Raw genomic sequence first — 6,000 nt, 5'->3', positions numbered from 1 at the left:
ATCTGTGATATCCAGACAGTCTAGAGATCCGCAGTGAGAATGTGCGCGTGTTATTTGCAGAAGGATCTGGCCGTGATTTGATGTGTTGATGCCGGATATTGGGGGCGTGGTTAGGGGGCGTGGCTTAAAATGTCCCTCTTTTCCAAATTCAAAAGTTGGGAGGTATGCTGGTCGTTGTGGGGGAAGTGTGACTTGTTAAACAGCAGTAGTGTGACTGACACTTGTAAGGACAGTCTGAATGGTACTCGTGGGGATAATGTAGCTGACACTGTGAATGTTTTAATGTTCCATGGAAGGCAGCAATGCACATATTACATTGTAATGATTGTCTGAAACATATGAAGGTGTAAAGTTATTCTGCCTGTAGGCCCAAACGAGTCGTATCATTATTCTGCATATACTGTGGCAGTTCTAGCCCTCATGTGTGCCGACATTACAGCACTGCCAGGATTGGTTGCTCTGCTGCTGGTCCAGCATGAAGGAGGAAGCAGGAAGAATGAGGGGCGGCACAGGACCAATCAGAGCCCCGCACACAGGCAGGCTCCAGGGACAGAAGGAGGTGTGCCAGCCGCTGTCCAGTCAGTAAGTGACCACCTCAGGACAGGTACACGGGCGGGAGGAGGAGGAGTCGGAGACGTATTGGTAAACACAGCTCCGTCTGAGACGCGCACGACTGTGGGAGAAGAGGCAGCGCTCGGCCCAGGCTGGCATGTAACCAACTTTTGACGGGAGCGTTTGTATGTATGGATGTACCAGCTCAGAAGCCGCCATGTTTATTTCTGCTTGTATGTACTGCTTGCCTGTAACTCACCGGGTATGACAAGATATCATATATATCCTACTACATGGTCCCCACGCCGGGTCACTTGTTTCCAGGGGGAGTACAGAGGAGTACCAAGCTTCACTAAGATGTCCTTAGAAGTGTTCCTGGAATTGTCTTCTCAGTATTGGCTGCATGTCCATATACCTTATGTCTATATGTTACATTAGATTACCTTATACTTCTCATAACCATGTGGTCTGTAAATTGTTATATAGCACATGAGTAGCACAACCTTTCTGTTTATCTATGTTGGTTATGGTCATATATAGTGGTCGCTACCTCTTTTCCAATAGAAGTCAGTCCTCTGTTCTGACGTCAATAAGGGTACGTTCACATCTGCATTGAGTGTTCCGTTGTTCAACGTCGCCCGACGAAACCCATTGACTTTAATTGGTGCCGTCGGGTTTCTGACATGGAGTCCGTCATTGCGCTATTTTGTTCCGGCATTTTTTCCGCTGAGACTTTTTTCCAGCTTTTTTGACCTTAGGCTATTATGGCATCCAGTTAAGGCTATGTTTACACAGAGTTTTTTGCAGGCGGAATTTCTGCCTCAAAATTCAGTTTGGAAGTTTGAGGCAGATTTTCCTCTCCCTGCACGCCGATTTTCGCAGCGTTTTTCGCCCGTGGCCATTGAGCGCCGCAGGCATAAAACGCCGCGAAATACGCTTTCTCTGCCTCCTATTGAAGTCAAAGGGAGGTCAGAGGTGTAAACGCCCGAAAATAGGGCATGTCCGCCTCCCATTGAAATAAATGGGAGGCATTTTAGGGCCGTTATTGACGAGTTTTTCGGTGTGATTTCCGCGTCAAAAAACTCGTAAAAAAACTCTGTGTGAACATAGCCTAATGGATACATCATAAAAAGCTCATAACTTAACCCCTATGCGCACGAGTAAGTAACTGTACGTCGTCGCGGGAGGTTACTTCCCGCACGAGGACGTACAGTTACTGAGTTTTTTTCCGGTGCACACTGTCGGCGACAGTGTGCACCGGGAACCGGGAGGTCAGCTGTTGCCGACAGCTGACACTCCACTCTTGCCGGCCAGCGGTCCTTTGCCACTGATTTCGGCAAATTAACCCCTTGAATTTTGGGGGTTTCTAACATATCGGCAGACCCCGGGAATGCCATGTATGGAAGCCTATGAGGATCAGCCTCTGCTGATCCTCGTAGACTAAGGGGAGATTCACACGAGCGTTGCGTTTTTGCGCGCGCAAACAACGCGGCGTTTTGCGAGCGCAAAAACCATTTGACAGCTGCGTGTGTCATGCGTGTCTGATGCGCGGCTGCGTGATTTTCGCGCAGCCGGCATCATAGAGATGAGGCTTGTCGACGCCCGTCACTGTCCAAGGTGCTGAAAGAGCTAACTCTTTCAGCACCCTCGACAGTGAATGCCGAACACAACAGCGAAAAACCTGTAAAAAAAAAAGATAAAGTTCCTACTTACCGAGAACTTCCCGGCCGTTGCCTTGGTGACGCGTCCTTGGTGACGCGTCCTTGGTGACGCGCCTCTCTTGACATCGGGCCCCACCGCCCTGGATGACGCGGCAGTCCAAGTGACCGCTGCAGCCTGTGATTGGCTGCAGCCTGTGCTTGGCCTGTGATTGGCTGGAGCTGTCACTTGAACTGAAGTGTCATCCCGGGAGGTCGGACTGCAGGAAGGAGACAGGAGTAATCGGTAAGTTAGAACTTCGTTTTTTTACAGGTTCATGTATTTTGGGATCGCAAGTCACTGTCCATGGTGCTGAAACAGTTTAACTCTTTCAGCACCATGCACAGTGAATCTCTCCCGACGTCGCGGACCGGAAATTTTTTTGCCGGGTTCGGCCAAAACGAGTTTGGCCGAACCCGGTGAAGTTTGCCTCGGTTGTCGGGGTTCGCTCCTCGCAAAGACACTCCGTTTGGATGCTTGGAAACAGAAAAGCACGTGGTGCTTTTCTGTTTTCATTCATCCTTTTCACTGCTGTTGCGCGAATCACGCTCGTCCCACGGAAGTGCTTCCGTGTGGTGCGCGTGATTTTCACGCACCCATTGACTTCAATGGGTGCGTGATGCGCGAAATACGCAGAGTTATTGAACCTGTCGCGCTTTTTGCGCAGCAGACAAACGCTGCGCAAAAAGCACGGACTGTCTGTACTGCCCCATAGACTTGTATTGGTCCATGCGTGCCGCGTGAAAACCACGCAGCCCGCACGGACCGAATACACGCTCGTGTGAATCCCCCCTAACTGTCAGAGTGACTGTGACGTCACACTGACAGTTGGAATACGTTACACTACCTAGGTAGTGTAATGTATTCTAGCAGCGAACAAAGCTGCAGGTCAAAAAAATAAAGTGTAAAAAGTAAAAGAAAAGTTAATAAACAAAAAAATAAAGTGTAAAAAAAAGTTAATAAAAATGTTTTACAAAAGTGTAAAAATAAAAGTGTTCGTTTTCCTATAATAAGTCATTTATTATAGGGAAAAAATGAAAATGTTAAAAAAAAAGTACACATATTTGGTATCACCGTGTTCGTAACGACCCAAACTATGAAACTATAATGTTAATTTTTCCGCACGGTGAACGCCGCAAACAAAATAAACGGAAATCTATGTCAGCATCGCTATTTTTTGGTCACCACCCCTCCCAAGATATAGAATAAAAAGTGATCAAAAAGTCGCATTTACCCCAAAATAGTACCAATAAAAACTACAACCCGTCTCGCAAAAAACAAGCCCTTACACAGCTTTTTTGACGAAAAAATAAAAAAGTTACAGCTCAGAATATGGTGACACAGAAAAAAAAAAAATTATTTTATAGAAACGTAATTTTATTGTGCAAACGCTGCAAAACTTTAAAAAAAACTATACACATATGGTATCGGTGTAATCGTACCGACCCACAGAATAAAGTAAAACTTAATTTATTGCGCACGGTGAACGCTGTAAGAAATAAAGAATTTAAAGCGCCAAAATCGCTGTTTTTTGTTCACCTTAGCTCTAAAAAAAGATCCTGTGGCGTCAAAATGCTCACTATACCCCTAGAAAAATTCCTTGAGGGGTGTCGTTTCCAAAATAGGGTGACTTTTGGGGGGTTTCCACTGTTTTGGTCCCTCCGGGGCGTTGCAATCCCGACATGGCACTGAAAACCAATCCAGCAAAATCTGCGCTCCAAAATCCAAAAGGCGCTCCTTCCCTCCTGAGGCCTGCTGTGGGTCCAAACATCAGTTTACGACCACATATAGGGTATTGCCGTAATCGGGAGAAATTGCTTTACAAATGTTGGGGTGCTTTTTCTCCTTTATTCCTTGTAAAAATGAAAAAATTCTATATTTCCACAGAAAAATAGGTGATTTTCATCTTCAGAGACTAATTCCACTAAATTCTTCAAAAAAACTGTGGGGTCAAAATGCTAACTATACACCTATAAAAATGGCTTGAGGGGTGTAGTTTCCAAAATGGGGTCATTTTTGGGGGGTTTCGACTGTTTAGGTACCACAAGACCTCTTCAAACCTGACATAGTGCCTAAAATATATTCCTAAGGCCTCATGCACACGACCGTAAAAACTCCCGTTATTACGGGTCGTAATTACGACCCGTAATAACGGGCTCATAGACTTCTATTGGCGACGGGTGCCATCCCGTTTTCTCACGGGAAGGTGCCCGTGCCGTTGAAAAAGATAGAACATGTCCTATTTCAGGCCGTAATAACGGCACGGACAGTCCATAGAAGTCTATGGAGCTCTCGTAATGACGGGTGGCTACATGTGTGCACCCGTCATTACGGCAGCGTTGCTAAGCGACGTCAGTAAATAGTCACTGTCCAGGGAGCTGAAAGAGTTAACTGATCGGCAGTAACTCTTTCAGCACCCTGGACAGTGACTACCGATCAGAATAAACCTGTAAAAAATAAAAATAAAAGACGTTCATACTTACCGAGAACTTCCTGCTTCCTCCAGTCCGGTCTCCTGCCCGCGCTGCAGCGGTCACATGGACTGCCGCGTCATCCAGGGATGTCGGGCTGGCTGTGAAGAGAGGGACGTGTCACCAAGACAACGGCCGGGTAAGTATGAATTTCTTTAACTTTTATTACAGAAAGGGCTGTCCCTTCTCTCTATCCTGCACTGATAGAGAGAAGGGGCTGCCGATTAGTGCAGTGCTATTTTGCCGCCAAAAACGTGCCTGTAAATACGGGTGGAATACGGGTGACACCGGACCCATATTTACGGGCACGGGTTCGTAAATACTGGTGCAAAATGGGTCGAATACGTGTGACACCGGACCCGTATTTACGCCAGTATTTACGGGTGCGAAAAAATACGGTCGTTTGCATGAGGCCTAAAAAAAGGAGGCCCCAAAATCCACTAGGTGCTCCTTTGCTTCTGAGACCTGTGCTTCAGTCCATTAGGACACTAGGGCCACATGTTGGATATTTCTAAAATCTGCAGAATCTGGGCAATAAATATTGAGTTGCGTTTCTCTGGTAAAACCTTCTGTGTTACAGATTGTTTTTTATTACAAATGAATTTCGGCAAAAAAAATTAAATTTGAAAATTTCACCTCTACTTTGCCCTAATTCCTGTGAAACGCCTAAAGGGTTAAAATACTTTCTGAATGTGGTTTTGAATACCTTTAGGGGTGCAGTTTTCAAAATGGGGTGATTTATGGGGACTTTCTAATATAGAAGGCCCTCAAAGCCACTTCAGAACTGAACTGGTCCGTGAAAAAATGGCTTATTGAAATTTTCTTGAAAATATGAGAAATTGCTGCTAAAGTTCTAAGCCTTGTAACGTCCTAGAAAAATAAAAGTACGTGAAAAAAAATGATGCAAACATAAAGTAGACATATGGGGGATGTTAACTAGTAACTATTTTGGGTGGTGTTACTATCTGTTTTACAAGCAAATACATTTAAATTTAGAAAAATTTTAATTTTTGCACATTTTTGCTTAAATTTGAAGTTTTTCACAAATATTGGATTTATCGACCAAATTTTTTCACCAACATAAAGTACAATATGCCACGAGAAAATAATCTCAGAATCTCTTGGATAGGTAAAAACGTTCTGGAGTTATTACCACATAAAGTGACACGTCAGATTTGAAAAAATCCTCTGTGTCCACAAGGCCAAAACAGGCTGTGTCCTAAAGGGGTTAAAGAGGCTGTGTCACCACATTATAAGTGCCCTATCTCCTACATAATGT

At 45.0% G+C, this 6,000-nt stretch overlaps 1 protein-coding gene across 2 annotated transcripts in view; it reads left to right on the top strand.

Annotated features, from left to right (window-relative positions):
• Positions 1–508: 508 nt before the first annotated feature.
• Positions 509–6,000, top strand: part of LOC142742612 (cohesin subunit SA-2-like) — a 109,744-nt gene continuing 104,252 nt past the window's right edge. Inside the window, exon 1 of one of the 2 annotated variants that reach the window (XM_075852559.1) lies at positions 509–582. The gene's annotated coding sequence lies outside the window, so the exon portion shown is untranslated. The other variant, XM_075852558.1, reaches the window with a different exon arrangement.

Source organism: Rhinoderma darwinii, chromosome 2 (assembly GCF_050947455.1).
Source record: "Rhinoderma darwinii isolate aRhiDar2 chromosome 2, aRhiDar2.hap1, whole genome shotgun sequence".
NCBI classification, from domain to species: domain Eukaryota; kingdom Metazoa; phylum Chordata; class Amphibia; order Anura; family Rhinodermatidae; genus Rhinoderma; species Rhinoderma darwinii.
The sequence above is the reverse complement of the archived record's forward strand: the minus strand, read 5'-3'. Positions and strand labels throughout refer to the sequence as shown.